The sequence below is a fragment of the Neovison vison genome, chromosome 12 (genome assembly GCF_020171115.1).
Source record: "Neovison vison isolate M4711 chromosome 12, ASM_NN_V1, whole genome shotgun sequence".
Lineage (NCBI taxonomy): Eukaryota > Metazoa > Chordata > Mammalia > Carnivora > Mustelidae > Neogale > Neogale vison.
In genome coordinates, this window is record NC_058102.1 from 67,452,309 (window position 1) to 67,476,422 (window position 24,114).

At 41.9% G+C, this 24,114-nt stretch overlaps 1 protein-coding gene across 13 annotated transcripts in view; it reads right to left on the bottom strand.

Moving 5' to 3' along the window:
* The window catches only part of PPFIBP1 (PPFIA binding protein 1), a 174,030-nt gene extending 163,710 nt beyond the window's left edge, over positions 1-10,320 (bottom strand). For 5 of the 13 annotated variants that reach the window (XM_044228761.1, XM_044228755.1, XM_044228759.1 and 2 more), the window contains exon 1: positions 10,102-10,319. The gene's annotated coding sequence lies outside the window, so the exon portion shown is untranslated. Of the gene's footprint in view, positions 1-10,101 lie in introns of all 13 variants that reach the window. The other 8 variants (XM_044228753.1, XM_044228752.1, XM_044228754.1 and 5 more) reach the window with 3 other exon arrangements.
* Between the last annotated feature and the right edge of the window lie 13,794 nt (positions 10,321-24,114).

Sequence of the window (24,114 nt, forward strand, 5' to 3'; positions counted from 1 at the left end):
TTTGACAAAGCAGGAAAGAATACCCAATGGAAAAAAGACAGTCTCCTCAAGAAATGGTACTGCAAAAATTGGACATGCAGAAGAATGAAACTGGACCATTTCCTTACAAGCTACACAAAAATAGACAAAATAGATGAAACACCTCAATGTGAGGCAGGAATCCATCAAAATCCTAGAGGAGAACACAGGCAGCAACCTCTGTGACCTTGGCCACAGCTATTTCTTGCTAGACATGTCTTCACAGGCAAAAATGAACTACTGGGACTTCATCAAGTTAAAAAGCTTTTGCACAGCAAAAGAAAAAAAAAAAAAACAGGAGACAAAACAAAAGACAACTGACAAAATGGGAGAAGATATTCACAAATGACATATCAGATAAAGGGCTAGTATCTAAAATCTATAAAGAACTTATCAAACTCAACACCCAAAGAACAAAAAATCCAGTCAAGAAATGGGCAGCAGATATGCACAGACATTTCTCTAAAGACATCCAGACAGCCAACAGACACATGAAAAAATGCTCAACATCACGTGGCATCACAGAAATACAAATCAAAGCTACAATGAGCTACCACTTCACACCAGTCAGAATGACTAAAATTAACAAGAAATGACAGGTGTTGGTGAAGATGAAGCAAATGGGGAACCCTCTTACACTGCTGGTGGGAATGCAAGCTAGGGCAGCCACTCTGCAGAACAGTATGGAGGTTCCTCAAAAAGTTGAAAACAGAGCTACTCTATAACCCTACAACTGCATTACTGGGTATTTACCCCAAAGATACAAATGCAGTGATCCAAAGGGGCACCTGAACCCTTATGTTTATAGCAGCAATGTCCACAGTAGCCAAACTATGGAAAGAGCCCAGATGTCCATCAATAGATGAATGGATAAAGAAGACGTGGTGTTCATACACCGCCCACCACACACACACACAATGGAATACTACTCAGCCATCAAAGAGAATGAAACCTTGCCACTTACAACAATGCGGATAGAACTAGAGGGAATTATGTTAAGGGAAATAAATCTGAGAAAGACAATTATATGATCTCACTCACAAGGAATTTGGGAAACAAAACAGGGAAGCATAGGGGAAGAGAGGAAAAAATAAAACATGACAAAATCAGAGTGGGAGACAAACCACAAGAGACTTAATCATAGGAAACAAACTGAGAGTGCTGGAGGGAGGTGGGTAGAGGGATGGGGTAATTGGGGTGATGGACATTAAGGAGGTCATGTGATGTAATGATCACTGGGTATAAGACTGATGATGAATCACTGACCTCTACCTCTGAAACTAATAATACATTTTATGTTAATTAATTGAATTTACATTAAAAAGTACTGTGTCCAACATGTCTAATCTAGGGAAATTTGTCTAGCCTCTCTGTGGCTCAGATTCTTCTGTAGTATAGGAATAACAACAATACCTTTTCTTTGGGCTGATGTAGGTATTAAATCCAAGTTAAAATATGGAAGGTGCTTAGAGCAGTGCTTGGTACATACCAAGTATGTGTAAGCATTAGCTATTACTATTATTGTTACTGTCATTCTAAATCTAAATACCTAGTAAGACAAGTACTATTACTTTACCCATTTATATAACGAGAAGAAAAAGGTAAGTTATTATGGGTCATGATGGAATCTCCAACTCCAACTCCAGAAATTTACTTCCCATTAAAACTCAACTTTCACTTGCGTACCATTTTTCTTAAGATTTTATTTATTTTATGAGAGCAAGAAAGAGAAAGAGAGAGCCCGCGCACACACGCGAGTGGTGGGAAGGGCAGAAGGACAGGGAGCGAATCCCAAGCAGACTCTGCTCTGAGCATGCAGCCCAACATGGGGCTCAATCTTAGGATCCTGAGATCATGACTGAGCCAAAAACCAAGAGTCAGATGCTTAACTGACTGAGCCATCTATGCACCCTGATGCCTTTCTCTCGATTAATGTGTTTTGCCCCTCTCCCCACTCCTCACCACTTATATTCCAATAATATCCAACATACTATTTCTAAAGTCATCTTTATAACGTAATTTTCATAATTCTCCCCACCTTTTTTTAAAATTTTTTTTTTTTACTTTTATTTTTTTTGACACAGAGAGAGATCATAGGTAGGCAGAGAGGCAGGCAGAGAGAAGGAAGCAAGCTCCCTGCCGAGCAGAGAGCCTGATGCAGGGGTCGATCCCAGGACCCTGAGATCATAACCCGAGCCAAAGGCAGAGGCTTAAATTCTCCCCACCTTTAAAAAAAATCTCATTTAAAGCATAATCTTGTCACTCTCTTAACCCTCTAAGGGCTGACTACATTACATCTCTTAATATGGATATCTGTACCTTATCTTTCTCTAAAATTAATTTCACTGCACTCTACATTTCACAGCAAAGCCCAGCATGCTCATTTCTCTGTCGCCCCCCACCATCGTTGCCTCCTCAAAATCTCCTACTCCTTCAAGACTCATTCAAATCCCACCTTCTTTAGGGATCCCACCTAACTCAACCCTTTGAGTGACTGATCTACCTCATCTGATCTTCCCACACCTACCTCCCAAAGACCCAACAAACTGATTTCTTGAACTTTAATGCTTTTTATATTTCAGGACTAATGCATGAATGTTATAAAATTAACATTTTAAAAAAATTAAAACCCCTTTCATCTTCCCTGCCATGCTTGGCTCTCATGAGTCACCCATTTAATAATTTTTCATGTATTAACAAATATAAACTACAGAACTGCTTGGCTGTTTTGCTTAATACATAATAGACATACTCTAAGTCAACATTTTTTTCCAACAATTTTAACTGCTAAACAGTAGTCTAAATCTGTTTTTTATTATGGGCCATTTCCTCTCTGCCCCCATCTCCCATATGTGAATATTCTCCAGGGTAAAGGCTGTTTTGTTCTTCCATCTGCAAGAGGACCTCATTCCAAGGCCAAGAATTCCTTAAACAATGTATTATCGTATTTAGTCCTCATAACCACCCAAGTATTCCCATTTCACAGAAGACAAAAGCACAAAGCCAATAGGGACAAGGGATTCTAATCTACACTTATCTGACTCTGGAGTCCACACCCTTCATCCGCAGGCTATAGCTAATAAATTTTTCATAAGGACATCCTCTTTCAAACAAAGCTGGAAGACAGAAGAGCTCCAAGTATTCTGGTGTAGGTGGGTAGAGCTGAGGAGAAGACATGGGCACTGGCCAAATGGCAATTACATGCAGGCGAATGGTTACAGCTATGAAGCTAATATACCATTTAGTCCTTCGATCTGTGTTTACTGAGAACCTACTAGAAGTTGAATTACTTGCCTCATCCTCAACAGGCTCCCCATTACACTCTCCCTCAGAAGTAGCTGTACCATTTGTTGTAAGTCTCTGTGCCTAATGTGCCATTATTATTTTTATTAATAATTTCTAACTGTTTTGAAATTATTTCTAAAAATTCTATGAGACAAATATCAGCACCACCATTTTAAAGATGGGAAAACTGAGACCCGGAGAAGTTAAATCATTTGCCAATACTACATTATAATAAATAACAAAGCCAGGATTCAAGCTGAGGGTATGTGTGGATTTAGACTGACCCCTCTTGTTATACAGAATGCCGCTTTTCAACTTTTAGAGAAAAGATGAACTATGACTTTTTAAAATTTAGACTCAGGATTACATTTGGCTACAAGTAACAGACCCAACTTCTGTGGTCTAACCAAACAGAGATTTTCTTTTTCTCCCAGAAAGTCAAGAAATGGACAGACAAGGTCTGGTATAGCAGTTTCAAAATGCCATCAGCTTCTCGGCCTACTTAACCCTTAAGCTTCTTGTGTTTGGTCACAAGATGGCTTCTCCACTTAGAAAACAGCCTTCAGGGGCGCCTGGGTGGCTCAGTCGGTTAAGCGTCAGCCTTCAGCTCAGGTCATAATCTCAGGGTCCTGGGATCCAGCAGGCTCCCTGCTCAGTGGGGAGTCTGCTTCTCTCTCTCCCTTTGCCTCTTCCCCCTGCTCATGCTCTCTCTCTCTCTCTCTCTCCCAAATAAAGAAATAAAATCTTAAAAAAGGAAAAGAAAAGAAAAAAGAAAACAGCCTTCATGTTCCAAGGAGGAAAAAAGTACAAAGGCCAAAAGGTCAGCTCAGAGAGGCCATCCTCTTATAAGACCTTTTGAAAGTGGGGAGGGGGCCCAACCCACCTACTTCCATTCCATTTGCCAAGACTACAGCACTTAGACACCCTACAAGGGATTCTGGAAAAATTAAGTTTTTGTTGTTTCTTTCCGCCACTGCCAAACTGGCCACAGTGGTAAATTAAACAAAATGGGGTTAGCTGTAGGGATGACATCAGTGGGATAGATTCTGGTGGCATCTAGCTGGGTCTGCCCCATAAGGTGACATAGAACACAAGTCACCCTAGAGAATCAAGGTACTCTGGGGAGAAAAAAAGCATTAAAAGACTCTTATTTCCCTATTTATTTATTTATTTTTAAAGATTTTATTTCTTTATTTGACAGAGATCACAAGTAGGCAGAGAGGCAGGCAGAGAGGGAGAGAGGAGGAAGTAGGCTATAGGCTAGCTGCTGAGCAGAGAGCCTGATGCAGGGCTCGATCCCAGGACCCTGAGATCACGACCTGAGCTGAAGGCAGAGGCTTTAAACCACTGAGCCACCCAGGTACTCCTTAATTCCCCATTTAGAAGCTTTCTGGTTGCGCAAAGTTAAAAACCAATGGGGGTGTGAAAGAATCCATAGCAGCTGACCCAGAATAAAAACAGAGAGAACCAGGTGACTTCACACAAATCATTCTGGCCATCTCACAGGTTCAGTGGGTTTAGTGTTCCCTCAGAGTCCTCCACCGTTTCCCTTCCTCCCACTCACTCACTTCCCAGTTAATATAGAAGAGACCCTACAGGCTCACTGGACTCTTCTATCATTCATAAAGAGTAGTAGAGCGTGTCCAAATTCTGATTCAGACAAAGTAAAACGCTCTACTATGTGTTGTCATAAGCAGCAGCATCTTTAGACACAGATAATGGCTGCAGAAACATGACTTAGGCAACAACAGCAGTTACAGCAACAAGCTAGAATATTAAGAAAGTAGGCCATCGAGTTCTAGCCTTATTTTTACTTTCTCCCAAATAAAGTCAACTCCATAAACTCATAAAACCTCATAAAACTCTGTGGTGGTGAGATGACATCTGTGCAAGTATTATAGAGAGGAAGGTGACAAAGAGCCAGCAAAAAAGGACTGGATCCTGCGAGCTAGATCCTACATATAGAGATATAAGATAACGTAGGCATCTTTAGCGATATGGTAGAGCACTACGTGTATAGCATGAAAGAATGAACACCCTTCCCATTGAGCCTCCTCCTTCTTCCCAAGAACCTCCTTGCCTACCTAAAGAATTTGGCCACTGGGATGCCTGGGTGGCTCAATCGGTTAAGGGGCTGCCTTCGGCTCAGGGCATGATCCCAGGGTCCTGGGATCAAGTCCCATGTCGAGCTCCTTGCTCGGCACGGAGCCTACACTCTCTCCCTCTGCCTGCCATTCTGCCTGCTTGTGCTGTCTCTATCAAATAAATAAATAAAATCTTTTTTTAAAAAAATTTGGCCACTTGTTTATGAATGGGCTTGTCGATGAAAACAGCATCTTTACTCTCTACTACCAGGTAAAATTAAGTTTGCCCTTGTTAACACACACACCCACACGGAATCAGCCACCTGCTCTCCTGAACTTGCATCTATTCTATGTCAAATGCTTAATTTCCCAAATTTAAGAGAGATGTGGAAACACCTAGCCTTCCTCTGGAGTTCAGGGGGTGTCCATGAAATCTACAGCCAGCCCCAAACTTTACAGTACTTGATCTTCTTCCTCCAGGATCCACAGTTGAGCCATGAGCCTTTGCCAGAATGATTGATGTTGACTAAAATTTAAGTTTGTACAATTCCTTCAGTCTTGGACATTTTTAGGTACACCCCTGTACAAAACCCACCAAATGATCCTTCTATTCTTAACTCATTATACTTGCCAACAAAAACAAGAATTTGCATGTGGGCCAGTCAAAATGTGAGTCACAGCAAGTTCTGGGGAGACACAAAACCCAAGTCCAGTCACAAACTATGACACCACACCCACCAGGACCACACTCCAGGTCCAAAGCCACATTTCAGAAATACAAGCTCTTCAATGGATATAGACCCTCCTCTCCCCAACAAAGGTGCCTAACAAGTGTGCAAACTTCAAACTCCTGGGGGAGCCCATTTTTCAATCTAAAATCCACTTGTTTGGCATTTTAGATCCTTCAAAATGGAAAAAAATATTAAAGCAAAAGTAATCCTCACCACTTGGCCTTTTGAAACATTGTCATCCACTTACACCAAACTGGCATCAATAATGACAAGATTTAAAATAAACAGCATAAAAGAAATAGAAGAGTCTTTGTATTTTTTGTAGGGTGGGTTGGTTCAGTTTGGTTTCTTTTAAGCCATTACCTCCAATGAATAAAGCATCAGTCTTTGTGGTTGTAACATATGTGACAAAAGCTCTCAACCTTTTTGACTAGGAAAAAGGTTCTGACATGCATGGTGAACAGTTTGAGGGAAAAAATGGCATAATAAACTAGAGCTGAATCAACTGCACAAGCCCAGAGCAGTTTTAGGACAGTGTCCACTTTTGGACAGTTTGATGACCGATTTAACTGTGAAATTATCAACCTTTAGTTGAAGGCAACGGGTGGCCAGAAGACACTTTGTTCCATTTATCCCCAAACAACACCCAGTGTCACTAATCTCGACAGCTTTGCATCTCATACTTACACCCATCTGTTCAACCACAGCTAAAAAAAATAATAATAATCCCAGCTCACTGAAATATTTCAGGATTGGCTGCTCAATTGTGACTTTTTTTACTTAATTTCAGAACTAATATGGCTTTCTAGGGAAATCTCTGGGAATAAATAGGCCATCATTATGCAATATCTCTTGCCTATCTTTCCACTCTGAAGCAGTATTTCTTTAATAAAGAATCAAGACACACACCCAGTATAAATAGTCATACTTTCACTCCTTGTTTTGAAAAGGTAATTCAGATCAGGTCAGAAATGTAATAATATCTTTGAAAAGACAGAATCAGATGAATGAGGTCTTCTTTCAGTTAACAGTTTGAACAATGTGCTATTCGGAATTTGAGAATCTTTTTTGAAGAACGAGCAAGCATGGGTCAGAAGGGAGAGGGAGAGAGAGAATCCCAACGAGACTCCCCACTGAGTGGGGAGCCCAGTGTGGGGCTTGATCCCAGGATCCCGAGATCATGATGTGAATCGAGACCAACTGAGCCACCCAGGCACCCTGGAAACCTTTTTGAATGGAAGATGAAAAACTCAACAGGCTAATTTTAATATAACAAACTACCAAGATAATCTAAATTAACTATAAAAATACAAATATTTCCTGAATATGAAAGGCATGTTTTTTACAAGGAGTCAGCTAGTTGGTAAGAGGGGAAAAGTGACCTTGGTCTCATTTATCTCATGCTGGTACAGTGAGTAACAAAAAGACTACATAAGCAGTTAAGCTCTCTCTCTCACTGAACTTGTTTCCAAAAAATCGTCTATGATGCCCTTGAAATTAGGCACTATTGATCTGGAACTACATTGTTCCCTTCATTTCAAGTCAACATCTACCTGCCCACAAAGGCCAGATTATCCTATTTTTTTTTAAAGTAAGTATTGGAAGTATGATAGTTGCTGGTTAAAAAGAGAATTTAACCAAAACCTGATCTTACCCTTCTCAATGACTCAATTTATCTTTCAAATTCTGTCCTTTAGGAGTACTTTGTTTTACTATACCATATCTGTCTTATAAACACAGAGAAAGGGAAATAAATATTGTTAAAATTAAGTACATAAAGTAAGTATTATTACTCAAACTGCGAATGAGATTTAAAGCATTAGCATATTCAAGTCTCTAAGCCAGGACTGGTTTCCCTGAAAGAAAGCATAAACTAGAATTTGGCCCATCAACGCAACACCATAAAGATGCTCTTTACTTGACTGGTGATTACAAACTGCACTTTGAACACTGTATTAACCAAGGCTCCAGTGAGCTCACATTAACCCCCAGGAATTCTACATTACCTCCTCTTTCCCCATGAAAAAGGACACTGGAAAATACAGTGTGTTTTATGTACTTCCCACGGAACAAATAGAAGAGACCCATTTCACAGCCATTAAGCAATTGCTATTTTTTTTAATTTATTTTTTAAAGATTTTATTTATTTATTTGTCAGAGAGAGAGTGAGCACAGGCAGGCAGAGTGGCAGGCAGAGCAGTAAGCAGAGGCAGAGGGAGAAGCAGGCTCCTTGCTTAGCAAGGAGCCTGATGTGGGACTTGATCCCAGGACACTGGGATCATGACCTGAGCCCAAGGCAGCCGCTTAACCAACTGAGCCACCCAGGCATCCCTAAGCAATTGCTATTTCTTAGCCCCAAAACACAAACCAAAATTAAAATGGCCTTAACTTTTCCAGGAAAACACAACTTCCCTTTGCAAAAAGACTGCTCCTTATCCACCCTGTACTAAATTTTTTCAAGAACCAAGAATAATACAGCCCCAGGTGTTTTATAAACAACAGCAAAACAAAACACTTCTTTCTAGCTCTGAAATCTAACTGTCATCAGCTAGAAACATGGAGAACCTGATCTATTAAGTCCTGTGTTCCCTATTTCTCTCCATGGGTTTATAAGACATAATGTGCCTTTTCTTTCTTTCCTCACCTCCTGGAAATTCTCTTTCATTCAAGGCACCTGGGATGCAGCTTTTGCATCACTATAAAGTTCACACCTGACCTGGCAACAGAAGGATCCTCACTGCTGAGGAACTGTGATGAATGAAAAGGGACACTTGACTCCCAAGTCTCAGCCCCACACGTGGTGTTTGTTTTGTTTTTGTTTTTTCTTCTTCTTCTCCAAAAGAAAGAGCCTCAAGCACTGATAAGTGAAGGTTCTGAATCAGTTTATGGAGTTAATTCTGTTCACCAGAAAGTCAATCACAACGGATTAGCGACCTGGGTACACAAGATCTCCCAACAGGAAAAAGATTTCAAACAGGAAATAAACAAAAATCAGAATTCTATACTTCCACTTCTCAAAATATCTTTTCCTCCCAACAGCCAACTGCCTTTCCTAACTTCTAAACTTGGACACTAAATCAAGTTCTTCTTCTACTGCTCTCTGCACTTCTTATTGAAAGGAAGAATTTGTTTTGGGTCCCACATGTTGAAAGAGCCACGCTCCTGTAATTAAGAGTTTGTATGCCCCGCCTTCCACCCCATTTCCCTGTGAAAACTCTATTCCAAAAAATGATCCTTGAAAACGCAACTACAAGCCCTCATCCTTTTCTCAGGCAGCCACAGGGAGCAGATCTGGAGATTCTCAGCAGCTTTCCTAACCCCACCAGATCACAGTTGACTATGAAAGAAATTTTGTTAAAATGTCAGAGTGAAAAAGAGTTGGGAGTTTTAGAAGTGTGCCCCCAAGAGACGAATTTTCCCACAGCTCATAATTAAAACACCCCAAGTGAATGTCTCACATCCTGACTAGACCATATAAGGGACATTTTTACTTTGATATATACGAATATTAAGAATAACAATGATACTCTTTCATTTAAATCACCGTGTAACAGGCCACAGGGAAACTAAAAAAATACAAACCTTTCCTTCTCAATCAAGGGGCATAATTTATGAGTCGAAATTTTATAAACTTGTGACATCTTTAAATACCGCCCCCAACACACACACACACACACACACACACACACACGTTCTCTAATCGGGGTTCTCAAGTATTACTGGGAGACCACGGTGTGGGGGTCTAAGGACACAGACAATACCTTACACGTCCACCGTGGAGGTACTTTTCACCTATGTGCTAGCTGGGAGCCCCAGGAGTTAAGCCCTTTCCCCCAAAAAAAGTTCCCGTTCCCCCGGGGAAACAGGAGTGAGTTGGAAAGGAAATCGAGCCGGGGAAGAGGAGGAGCAGCTGCAACACCCAGCTGCAACCACACAACGGTGCCCCTTCCCTCCGGTCTCTGAGACGAGCCAAACGCCCTTACCTGGGGGGTGGAGAGCCGCCGGCACTACTTCCAAAAGTTCTGGTTCACCTTCCGTCCGAGTTCAAAGCCCCGGCGCGGCGGCCCCGCCGCAGGCTCTCAGCCCGAACCCTTTCCCGTCCCGCTCCCGCCTTCCCCACCCCGCCGGCCCTACACCATGTCAGGAATCCGGGCAGGCACCGAGCTGGGAGCTGACATCACTCCCAGTTCCAGGTACCTCCCCTCCCCCCTCCCACTCGCCTTCTCTCCTCCCTCCCCGCGGGAATTAGCCAAAGAGCGTTCGCAAGGGGGTGGGGCCGGCCGCGCCCGGGCGCCCGCCGATTGGGCCGGGGGGCCGTCAGTCAGAGGAGGCAACTAATTTTATACATTCCTCGCCGAGCGAGACCCGGACTGGGAGTGGGTGGTGGTTGGAGGGGGAGCTGCTGCCTTTCCTGCTATCTTTAAGAAAAGGAGGTGATGGTATGGGGAAGAGCCTTGCGGGTCGTGTTTTGAACGAATCTCGGCGCATTGACTACCACCCGGAACGGAAACGAAACTAACCCACCCCAGCCCCCTTTCTAAGGAAAAACAATTGCTTCTGTGTCACGGGCAAGTACGAATCCCGCGGCGCGTGGAGCAGAAAAAGGCTAGCTTTAAGTCATGCAGATAAAGGAAGCCGCCCGCTCTCTTCCCTGCCCTTTTATCTTGGGGCTGCTGGGTGTTCCCTTAGATGGGGAATTGAGAACTTCAAAAGCTCCGGAAAGGTTTGGAAGAGAATCGTAGAAACCGCGACCCAGCTCTGAATTGTTAACTGGTGGCGTTATCAGCCATGTGCTGCTTTTGCTTTTAGTGGTGAGAATCACACCACCCGAGCTTTCGGGCAAATAAAATTGAATCTCCGAAGTAAGGAAAATCACTGTTTACCTTTTTAAGTACCTTAAGGCTGTTGCTTTCTTTCGTACACTTCTGAAGGGGCGGGGGGGGGGGGAATCTCACAATTGACTTGAACAAGCCACATGAGAATAATTACTGTTGAATGGAGCCAATTGCAGTGGCTGAGCTATCAATTAAGAATTAACTAACATTTACTCTTGACGGAGATCATGCTGTATAATCCCCTTGGCTAACAGAATGATTCTCAGGAGACAGTTCTTTCAATTTGCCTAACATCTGATCCAAGGCAGAACTGAATGGTGAACCGTGGTTCTATTTATATTAGATAACATATTATCCATTACCTTCTGGAAATGTAGTGAATTAAGTATTGGCTTTCTGTTGGTTTGTATTGTTGGTTTTTTTCATTGATGACAACATCCCCCACATTTCACCAGTCTGCCAAAAACTGTAGACAGATGCACAGAGTCAAACATTGATCAAACTTGATCCTCACAACCATCCTGTAAAATGTTATCAGCCCCACTTTAACATAAAGAATCAAAGGTTCACCCAGATAATTTTAAGTTACTCCAGAACCTCCAGAACTGGGGCTGAAACCAAAATCCATTGACCGCCCCCCTCACCAACCATTTTTTTCTCTTCACAGTGGCAATTGCTCACAGTGGACCTCGTTCAAACACCATAATGCTGAAAAAAATCCACACGCCCAGGCGTCTGTCCTCTCAAATCTACATTCTATTACCACCACTATGCTGTTTGTCAGACCTATGCTATTCCAACCTCCTAACAGATTTCCGACTCCATTTTTCCCCCACTTCTAGGTCTTTCTATGCATCACACCAAATGAGTTTTCTAAAACACTTCGGTTTTGCCATCAACATCTTCCCCTCTAAATCAAGCTTCTTTTCCCTGCAGTTCTTAGCTAGCCACTTAAAACTCTCCCTAGCAAGGGGTACCTGGGTGGCTCAGTGGGTTAAAACTCTCCCTAGCATCCTTTGTATTTATCTTAACCACCTCATCTCCCACTTCATTCCAGCGAAACCCAAACTGGTCTATCACAGATCCCTTGATTCTCACCTTCTGGCCCACCTGGAATCCCTGCTCTTCTGTGTGTGAAGACTTGCTCTTCTCTCAAAGCCTAACTCTGTCCTAGTCCTCTGTGTGTGCTATAGTGGACAGTAAAAGAGCTTGGGGTCCATTGCCCAGTTCTGGCACTTACTTGGTGCCTAACTGGGTGAGTCACTAAAACTTTGCATCGGAAACCTTGATCACCTCCTTTATAAAATGGGGCTGATAATACATGGAAAGTAATTGTAAGGGTTATTGAGATTGTCCAAAGGTATAAACATGGTTAAATATGTCCAGTTTTATATATTTCCTTATCTTCCCACAGGATTAAGCAAGCTCCATGCTTAATCCTCTTTGTATTATTTACACCCAATTCAAAGAAAAGACTCACTAAAAATACAGGACTACAGAAAAATGGATCATCATATCACCCTGACCCCCCTCCATTCTTTAATGTACCCAGAACCCAAATAATCTCACAGCCAGACACTATAACTCTCTCTCTCTCATATATTCACCAGAATCCTTCCCTTTTCCTCCTCTCCCATCATTCATGCAACAACCGTTAACTTTTTTTTCTGCCCAACCCACTTAACCTGCCTCTTAGCCACTCATCCTTCCCTTCCCTCAGTCAGAGACACACTTATCAGTAGTGCCTGTTGCTTCTTTTGCCCCCCAGATGCCTTTGAACAGTGGCCCAGTGACTACCAGTCTTCTTCCAGCCCCAGTCACAAGAAGGCTGCATCTAGGCTCACATTCTACAACCGACAGCAGATGGGGGAGGGAATGTCCCACCCCCACAGGGATGGCAGGATAGAATAACAGGAAGTTGCCTCCCATCCCCTCTGCAGCTGGAGTGATAACAGCTGCCATCAGAGTCCAGAAAGCAAAAAAGTCAAGAGGAAAGCTGAAAACAGGCGGGGGCTGGAACAGTAATGTTCAAACCAGGGGTTTCAGAGTGGGTGAGAAGGAACCAGTGGGTAAGATTTCAGCCTCCTCCCTGCACTCTTTTCTGCTCCCCCTTAACAAGAGTTAGAGCTTCTCTTTTCTACATTTAGGCTTCAGCATAATGGTTCATTTTAAAAAAATAAAGTATGCATATGTATACTGACCTCTGGGTATCTTGGAGAAGCCCCAAAGGATTAGAACAATGCAACAGAAGTGAAATAGGATGCCTGATGAGCGGACACCTGGAATTTCCCTACTATCTTGGATTCTAGCTGGCTTAATGGAAAAGTCTATTTACAACTCCTGTGGTTTCAACACTAATTAACTCTGTATGTCTAGATATCTATTGTCCACCTAGTTCTTCCTATGGTTAGACTTACCTTTAGTACCTATGAGTTGTGCCAGATACTAACACTATGGGGTATGGGTGAGGAGAGGAACATTTTGAAAGCAGGAGAAACCCTGCAGAGAGTAACAAAAACAGAACTTGAAATAGACCCCAAAAGTCATCTGATGCAACCCCCCACTGAACGCAAGGAGCCCTTCTATAGCATTCCTGACAAATAGCCTTGTTGTAAGCCCCTGTTTAGATTCACCTGGTAACAAGGAGCATACGAACTCAGAGAGCAGCCCACCACTCAAAATCTTTCTCCTAACAAGCAGTTCCTGCTTTTCTGACTTTCTCTTCCAAAGACTCGGGCTTGTGTCTCATTTAATCCTCATAACCACTCATTAAGCTAAGTGTTATAATCCCCCTTTTAACATAAGGAATCAAAGGCTCAGCAAGGTTATATAAGTAAATTGCTCCAGAATACCTAGAACTGGGATTGAAACCAAGGTCTCTGACTACAAGCCTTTTTCTCTTTATACACCTGAAGCCTTGCCTGTCCACAGTCTACCCTTTTTCAGTTCTGTCCTCCCGAGTAACAGGGAACAGGCTAACTCTTCATTCCTCATCCCCAAGCCTGTGCAGGCACAAGGACACATGCCCCACTTAGTTTATTTAGATGCAGATACCAAGAGAGGTTCACCTGACTCATCAAGGCCACATCACATGCCTGTCTGGCCTTCACAGGCTTCCAGCAGCCACTCTCGAGAACACTGTCCTGATCATTCTTCACTTTCCTTTCAAACACTTGAACGTGTCCCTTCACTAGGGAACAAAGCCCAAAGTCTCTTTGAGTATCCAAAGGCCCTTACATCCCTTACATTCTGGTCTCCAACTTACCTTTCTACACTTAGTGATCCTCTCTTCTTCATACTCCCATGTTGTGCAAAGTTGGCACCCATATTCCCTAATAACTTTTTTCCTTAATCTGACTTTTGCCCATTTCTAGTAAAATCTACCTCATGGGGTTTTGTGAGAATTTGAGGAAACATCACTGGCAAGGTGATAGAGCACATTGCCTGACACATAAGACATCAGTAAAGATAGTTTCCTTTTTCTTACGCCACAAAACAATTGTACTATTATTTATAGAGAGAGCTTATGTCCCTCACTGACTAAGTTTCTGAGGACAGGATACCAATTTGTGTTATCTTTAAGTTCTTTAGGGAATCCAAAGCCCTGCTTCACCCTATAGACATTCAATAGAAATTCACTGGTACTGACTGACTGACTGAATGCTGTCTTTTGCTTAAAACTTTTAACCTGCCAGGAGCTACCTCTTCAGAAACTCATGAAGAACTGGACCAAAGTTGTCTTAAAGGATGTGCATGCCTCAAACTGTTCTTACCCTAGTCACACTGCTAAACACAGAGTGAGCTGGACACATGGTATAAATCATGAACCCAAATTCAAATGAAACAAGTCTAGCTTTAGAATTCTTTCTAAAGGAAATTGCGGCTTATTCTGTATGATTCTAAGCATGGCGTTGGTGATAACCCAGGCACCATTTTAATATCCTTTAGCTGGATACTAGGCCACTGACATCATCTATGAAACCAACGTTCCTCCCTATTCCCTTCCTGCCCACGGAGACAGGTTAGAAAGAAGACTGATATCTCCCTTCAAGTAGAATCTTATTTCAACAACTCTTCCCTTCCAACCCAGATTGTCCTTGTTATTCTCTGGTTACCTGCCAGACAAATCCAAAAACCCAGCTACATTCAATTACCCATTTTATTATTCTATTTATAAATGGAAAACAACTTTAAAAATAGAGACTATTGCTTTTCATGGTCCTTGATTAATGTTCAATTAATGCCTATACTAAACAAATTGAATTCCCTTAAATAGTTAAGCCCATTTACAAACATAGTTAATTGAATTTCCTAAAAAGCGTGTCTGGTTTCTCTACTCTGAGAGAGTCCAGAAAGATGGCTGGTCAGTCCTTCCAGGACACAGCAACAATTCCTCTCTTCTGTTCCATGCAGATGATGGGCAGAGGGTTCTCCCCAAGCCGGCCCAACCCAGGCTGTCCAGGGATGACAAGTCACTGCCATTCCTTCTTACAAACAGGCACTGTGCACAAAGCCTTGTTAGAGGTCCCGGGAATGTACCCAATCAACAGCAGAGCATTATTCATAACCAGTAACTCCCACTTTAATTTTCATCTGCCACAATATTTAGTAAGGCTCATTTTTCAAATACTATATCATGGCTCACTACTAATCAAAGTTTACCCCCCTGGAGGGGCGCCTGGGTGGCTCAGTGGTTTAAGCCTCTGCCTTCAGCTCAGGTCATGATCTCAGGATCCTGAGATCGAGCCCCATGTTGGGCTCTCTGCTCGGCAGGGAGCCTGCTTCCCCCTCTCTCTCTGCCTGCCTCTCTGCCTACTTGTGATCTCTCTCTGTCTATCAAATAAATAAATAAAAATCTTTATTAAAAAAAAAATCTCAAAATTTACCCCCCTGGAGAGTTGTAATGTACCCCATTCTCTGGACGACTGCCACATATGATTCCCAGACCCCAGACTAATCCATTAATTTCTACCCCACTCACCTTTTCACCTGGACAATCATTAATTTACTGTTGCTTTATTCAGTCTCTCCTAATCCTTAACTAGAATCCTTCTACTTAACTAGAATTTACATTTTAAATGGCAGCTTAGATTTCATTTTAGAAACTTCTAGGGGGATGAAGAGGAATGGGTTTTAGTAAGCACAGATGTAAAATGAAGATGGGACGACAGGTTCAAATAAATGTTTTTGTTAAAGGGACTTTTGTGGCAAGTCGAAACTAGTTGAGGATTAACAAATCTTTAGGCTAGAGCATCTTATCTCCCAAGTCTTATAAAAGTTAGATTCTCTCCTGCTTTCCCTAGCTCCTCCAGATTCTATCTCCAGAAAGACCTTTTCACTGAAGGATGCTGACTGTGTAGCATGTGAATTGCCAGTAATTAGTATGGTGGTTTGTTAAACTAGCCGGGGTATTAAGGAGGCAAGGAGAAAGTGGCTCAGTCATCACTTTAGTATGTCTGTCTTTAAGTGATTTGAACCTTGTTTCTCCTATATCACCCTAATATAATTTCCATTTGACCCTATATTGCTCAAATTCTGAATTAGTCATAGTGTAATAGCCATAGAATTACCTTCTCTATTGTAAGATGCTACTTCTGAAAAAGATCATCACCCATTCCTGAATAAGAGGAAGTGTAAGAAATAGCACCTCCTCTTTGGTAAAATTAAATAAAGCACTGAGTTCTAAGACATAGGATCACTTGACATTTTTGACACTTCGCATAAGATGGAGGATCACTTCATCATCTATAAATGGGATGACATCAATGCTAAAGAAAGCACTGGAGTGGAGCCACAAACCCCTGGATGCTGCCAACCCCACAGCTTCCTTCTGACAGTCCAAAATGGTTCTTCACAGAATTCTCAGTTAGCAGCCCGAGATTTTTGAACGGTACTGACTGGACCATGGATTTCCACCTGAATCAAAGACGGTCGAGTATAAGCTTGCCAACAGCATGGAGCAAACAAGCATGGGAACTCACCAGCAGAATTGCCTACTAACTAGTCTCAGTGGCCCCATCAGATCTCTCTCTAGATAGTGAATGTGAGACACATTAAAAAAAAATAATAGCAACAACCCAGAGAGTAAAGCAGAAAGAAGCAGAGAGGGACATAGAATGAAGGTAAGAAACAGAAGCATGAGTAAGTAGTGTTATGAAATCTAGAAAGTGAACCATGAGACCGTAAACCCCAAAAGAGTAGTGGAAAGTAGCAACAGGAGTAATAGTGAAAGAACAATGATGATAAAAATGATGATAATAGGAAACACCAATTTCTCTCTGGTACTTTTTTTTTTTAAAGATTTTATTTATTTATTTGACAGGCAGAGATTGCAAGTAGGCAGAAAGGCAGGCAGAGAGGAGAGAGCAGGCTCCTCACAGAGCAGGGAGCCCAATGTGGGGCTCGATCCCAGGATCCTGGGATCATGACCTGAGCTGAAAGCAGAGGCTTTAACCCACTGAGCCACCCAGGCGCCCCTGGTACAATTTAAATGCTATAAATATATTAACTCCAATCTTCTGAGGTCTGTTTCCATTTCACAGATGAGTAAACTAGGCCACAAAAGGCTAAGTAACTTGCCCAAAGTCCCATGCTAGCGTGATTCAACCCAGCTGAGCACTAGAGTCTGTGTTAAGAGGGAAGCTGAGTTAACCAGAATAATAGACCCATAGCCTTACTGATGAGTATTTAACCATGCTCCCGTTGGTAAAGGCTTAATGGCTCAGTGGTTTCCGGCATTTCCTTCATTCCCCGGATAGTCTCACGCTAAATCTCCACCACTTGAGGTAATCTGAACTCCTGAAATAATCTAGCCCTGGGACTTCCAATGAGACAATAAATGTGAGAGCATTTTACCTTCCCTGAAATAAATGGCCCAACTGAAGTGTTTTTATTCTGAAAGAAGGTGAAAGTTCTGAAGATGCAGTCTGGTGATCAAGATTGAATTTGTCTCGTAATCACATCGCTCTGCAACATAGCTTTGCGTCAGGCTCAGTCTGCCTTGGTGGTACATTTTTCCACGCACTGTGGGAATTTTAGAGTGTGTTCATTTTCAACATGTAATTATCATTACATATTAATTAAATATAATTATATTAATTACATGACCCTGTTCTACCTCATTCCTTCCCTAAGCAGCTAGAGCGAAGAGGCTATGATTACAGGGGCAATGAACAAAGACCCAAAGAGAAGCAGCTTGAATATTGTTTTATCCTTCCACCACCTCTCACAACAGCAACCAGATCACTTAGGGTATTGAAGGAGTTTTAATTTATTCTAACTCTAATGAAAAAAATCAGGACATACATTGCTACCATCTTCTCTTTTCACCAAAAAACTAAAAACTTTTCTCAATCAACCCCATTTTGCTTTTATTGAGCCCATTCGTGAGAGTGCCCACAGATGTGATGACAGTTGATGCTTTCTTACAGGGCTCCTTTGCAGGGTTCTGAGCTTTGCTTTCAAAAGGGCAATCAGTGGACATTGTTGAATCAGTGCCTCCCTCAGCATGTTAAGGAGGGAAAAAATTGGAGCTTAGATTCAACCCTCCCTTAGCAGAGGTTGAGTAGCAAGACATTGAAGTCTGCTGAAATACTAGCAGAAGATTTAGAACTTTCTGGGTTGTACTAAATATTATTTCCATATGGTATCATTGTTTGAAAAGTTGTTAGCATTGGGCATTAAATTCTGATTTGTTCAACGCACTGGCTTCTCAGTGCTCTTAGAAGGTAATAAACATGTAAAAGAAAATAATCACCCCTTTCCAAAATGCCACTCAAAATCCCCTGACTTTACCTCATAACAAGGACTAATCTTATAAGGATCAGCTTTCTTTGTCCTGTCCTATTTTAGATATCAGGGTTGTGTTCCGTTGCCTTCTAAAGCTTTATTTATTTATAGAATAAAAGAGTCATATGTGTGGAAATAATAACACTTTTGTCAGAAAGTCAGGCAGCAACTTGGAAGCTCCAGGGTCCAAGTGCCACTTTCAGCGGAGCACACTTCTACAGACTTGGAGAGAGAGAAGAGAAAGAAATCACGTACCCTGTAGCAGAGACCCTAAGACTATAAATAAGCAAATTATTGAACAGCCTGCATTGTTCACCCCAGCAGAGTCTCTCAGCTCTGAAATGTCCCTGCCTACTCCCCGTATACACTCTCCCTCCCCACTGACTAATGTCTCACTGACCAGAAATAGATTAAAAAATCCCAAACTCTTCTTTCCTGTGACCCTGTGACTCAACCTCCATAAGACTTTTAATGTTAAACTTTAAACACCTTTGTTGGTAACCCTTTCACGTTTTCTGAGAACTAAGTCCTAGAACCTGATTTAATCTTCTCAGCAAATCTAAAGGTAGGTGCAGTTATTATCACAACCTTCCAGATAAGGAAACTGAACTGGTTTTAGAAGCAGAACTGGCTCCATAGGCAGGAGATGTGTGGAGTCACAAAGGGCCCATGCTTAGAGGGGCCCCATACTTGGTTTAATCTGCTGTCGCTATCTTGAAATTCGTAATTCCTTAAAGGGCCCCACATTTTCATTTTGTACTTGGTCCCACAGATTACATAGTTTCTCTTTTCTAGAAGGAGTAAATTTCCCTAGTTCCCTTTATTGGTTTTCTAGGGTTGCCATAATGAATTACTGCAGATTGGGTGCCTTTAGGCAACAGAAATTTTTATTTATTTATTTATTTATTATTTATCTGACAGATCACAAGTAGGCAGAGAGGCGGGCAGAGAGAGAGAGAGGAGGAAGCAGGCTCCCTGCTGAGCAGAGAGCCCGATGCGGGGCTCAATTCCAGGACCCTGAGATCATGACCTGAGCCAAAGGCAGAGGCTTTAACCCACTGAGCCACCCAGGCACCCCTAGGCAACAGAAATTTATTTCCTCACAATTCTGCCAGCTGGAAATCCTATCAGTGTCCACAGGATTGCTCTCTTCTGAAGTTGCTCTCCTCGGCTTGTGGATGGCTTCCCCCTCTCTTTGTCTTCACATGGTCTTCAGGATTAAGGCCTATCCTATGACTTAGTTTTAACCTAATAACTTCTTTAAAGACACTATCTCTGAATTCAGTCACATTCTGAGGTAGTAGGCATTAGGTCTTTGATATCTAAATGCGGGGGGAGGCAGGTATGGAGAGACAACTCAGCCCATAAGAGTCCCATAACAGGGGCGCCTGGGTGGCTCAGTCTTAAAGCCTTTGCTTTCGGCTCAGGTCATGATCCCGGGGTCCTGGGATCAAGACTCGCATTGGGTTCTCTGCTTCCTTCTCTCTCTCTGCCTGCCTCTCTGCCTACTTGTGATCTCTGTCAGAGAAATAAATAAAATCTTAAAAAAAAAAAAAAGAACCCCATAACAACCGGTGTGTGGAAGAGCCTCTAAGATTTGTTCTATTCATTATTCTCTATGTGTCTTCACAAATACCTATGTGGGTTGTGAAAGTGTCTCTTATCACCCGTAGGAGAAGCAGAGGCATAGAAAGGTCAGTACTTGCTATCATGAAACTAAATGGCAATACAGGAAATGCGTTACTACGATGTCAGCGCTGGGTTGAAACCTCAGCTCTCCTGGCACTGAATCCCCTGCTGGCCCAGTACCACCTTTCTTACACACACAGACACTGCTGCCAGGAAAGACGGGCCCTCTCGACAATTATAGGTTCTGGACTCTTTGCCTTTGGTAGATTTCAAAATAGCACAGTTGACTGCTTCTAGCCAGGAAGAAAAAATCATTACTCTTCTCCTCACAAGTTACACAAAGGCACCTCTGTGGACTACATCCAACGTACCATTGTCACGGTTTTATCTTGTTCTTTCACTGGCTCCAAGCTGTGAGTGTGAGCAGGGTGAAGTGAGTTTGTGGAGATTAACAGGAGAGTAAGGTAACTCATTTAAATGATAAAACAGGAAACCCATCTCCAGTTTGGACATAGATAGTGTTGGAATGTGAACAGATCTGGAGTCCGGACTAAAGACTTGGGCAGTATTAAAATATGGTGTGGCAAGGCGGTGGGCAAGGGAGGCCCCAGATTTCTTCTTTTAAAGGAAAGCGTTCTTGATGCCTGCTGGGCAGGGAAAGCGTTTATCGTGCTTTGGCTCGCAGGTACAGTGATGTGGGAAGGGTCGGAGAGGAGGGACAGAGCTTTGGTCTTCACTCTGGCCTTGATGCTAATGGTGGGCAGGATACTTCACCTCTCCAGACTAAACCTTCTTTTCGGCAACATGGTGTTTTCAAGTCTCATGCCTGTCTCTCAAATTCGGTCTTGTTGATGGGGTGTAACAAGTTCTCTTTGTAAAAACAAGAGAGCATGGCATATACACATAGTTTTTCATTGATACTCAGTTCCCAGTTACTGTAATGTAATCTTTTATAATTTATTAGTTTTTAAAAAGACATTTTCCTGGAAGATTAGAAAAACCATCAGCAGGGAAACCAGACAATACTGTGACCAGATGATCAAAACTAACATGACTAATGAGGGGAAGATGGACTTTGTATGCCTGCAGATATGATGCCCTGAGAAGGACACACCACCACTTAGGTGATTTTCTGGGCCAAGATGCATAGTATGAATCAAATCATGGGGAAACATCAAACAAGCCCAAACTGAGGACCTTTTATAAAATGATTGGCCTAATCTTAAAAATGTCAGTGACATGAAAGTGAAAGAAAAGTTGAGGAAGCCATCCAGATGAAAGCAGGTTAAAAAGACAAATTACGCACAAGTATAAGTCGTCTTATATATTCCAGTGGGGGGGTTGATATTCAATATATTCTAATAATAGGAATATATTCTTAATATATTGAGCTGCTTAATTAACCAACCCTGGAACCAGCCTGGCTTCAGACATTTTGTCACATGATATAATAAACGTCCTTATTCTTTAAGCCAGTATTGCTTAGTATCTGTTACAGACAAAAGCATCCCAACAGTTAAACCTCTATTTTTAAACAAGATAATGTGGCCATTTGCACTGCTCACTTATCAAACACATGTAGCAGAAGTTCTTCCAAAGGAAAAAAGTCATGGGACCAAATCTGGGTTTTGAGCATGTGGTGAGGTCACTAGCCAGAAGCTAAAGGGAACACGAGTTTCTAGATTGGGACAGGCAGTCCCAGTCATGCCCAGAAACTGAGAATGGGAAGGCCAGTCTTACTCTCTGGAACACCTCTGACTCTGGAATAAGTACTGGGATTTAGACTTGCTTTGGCTTCCAGAGGGGGATTCAATATAGGGAATAGACAAAGTGGAGGAAGCAGTAAAAGCTGTAGCTCAGTATCCATGCCTCACGTATAGGCTGGGTGAAAAAAGTGGACCATTGGCCTTTCCAAGCCTATATTAATGAACTTTGCATCAGTGTGACTTCTGGGAATCAGTGGCAGAGATGATGACAAAGAAGGGCAACGTGGCAGGTGGTGTCTGAAAGCTACAGCACTGGTGGAGGCTGAACTTGGAAAATCAATGTTAGTTCACTGATTCATTAATAAACCTTTATCAAACACTTGCTATTTCTAAGTAATGTTGTAAATGCTGAACATACAGGGCTTACCATGGCATTGTTCCTGCCTTCACAGAATTTACAATCCATGTTTGGAAGGTTGTGTGTCACACGAAAAGACTACAGACACCGTACTCAGATAGATGAAGATTCAAGTCCTGACTCTTCCATTTACAGTGGGACAATGGACTTATCCTCTCTGTGCCTCAGTTACCTTATGTAGAAGAATGGAGATAATGGGGTGCCTGGGTGGCTCAGTCAGTTGGACATCCTACTCTTGATTTCAGCTCGGTCATGGTCTCAGGGTTGTGAGATGGAGCCCTGTGTTGGGTTCCACTCTTAATGGGGGATCTGTTTCTTTCCTTCTCCTTCTGCCCCTCCTCCAGCTTGTGTGTGTTCTCTCTCTCTCTCTCTCTAAAATAAATAAATAAATCTTTAAAAAAAAGAATGAGGATAACAATAATATATGACTCATCAATTCACTCTGAGGATTAAATAATGAAATGTGTATGAAGTGTTTCACATAGTGCATGAAACATAGTAATCATTTGATAAACATTATTTTTTATTATTATATGTGTAGTTTTTGTTACATTATCAGTTAATAACAATCATTGTTACTGTTGCTATTTACATTTGTGCTCTTCTTGTGCTGAAGGATAGAATTTTGTTGATAAATCTGAGTACAGCCTTATCTGCAAGGCCACCAAAGGAGGTCAGGTTGATGTGTTCAGCGTCTTGCCTGAAACGCACTAACTACCCTCTTTTCCTCAACACCTTTGATGTACACACAAGAAAGCGTGAGTGTGAGAGGCTGTGAAGGTCTCAAAAGCCCCAGGACTATTGTCTCCTCACATCAGCCATATTCTTACCTGGAGAGATTACTTCCATCTGAGAGGGAGCAATGTACTTTTCCAAATGCAAAGAGAACACCATTCACGTTTGGAAGGAATTTGTGTCATTAAAAACTCCAAAAGCCGGGGGCTTTTCAGTCACTTGATTTGCTATGAAAGATCTTTCCATTTCTCCCTAATGCTTCACTGACCATATTTTTGAGGAAGAAAATAAGAAAATGAGAAACAAATTATTCCTACATCCACACTTAAGAACATTAACTGTGCAGTGTGGACCGAATATTGCATGTGGTATTATTTTGAAAAGGCCTGGATCTCATCAAGTACAAGTACAGGAGGATGTTTGGCCAGTATGAGACTGTTTCTTAGTCAAGTGCTCTTCATCTGGTAAACTCAAATGTCGCAATAGACACTACTGCTTGTTCTTATTCAGGAAAGGAAAATAACCACACAAACAACACAGGCATTTGGTTAAGTTCTAAAAGAACTCCCTTAATTCCAGCATGCATAGCTTCTTCTTCTACCTAGGCCATGTATCAGTCAAATGCATTTAATTATGTACTTGATAATACACTTATTAAAACTTTTACTTGCTACCATTTAATTCCAAAATGGCTGTTTCCCATAAATTAAAATTTGTCTGGATCCATTTACAAAAGAAAATGAAACCCATTTGTCTTGTTTACATATACTTTTTTAAAAAAATCAAACTAGACTTTGAAAAGTAATTATCTCATCCACCTCTATCTCCACCTACTCAGTTTCCCTCCTTGGATCTACAACTAAGAGTCTGGAACAATATAGACCA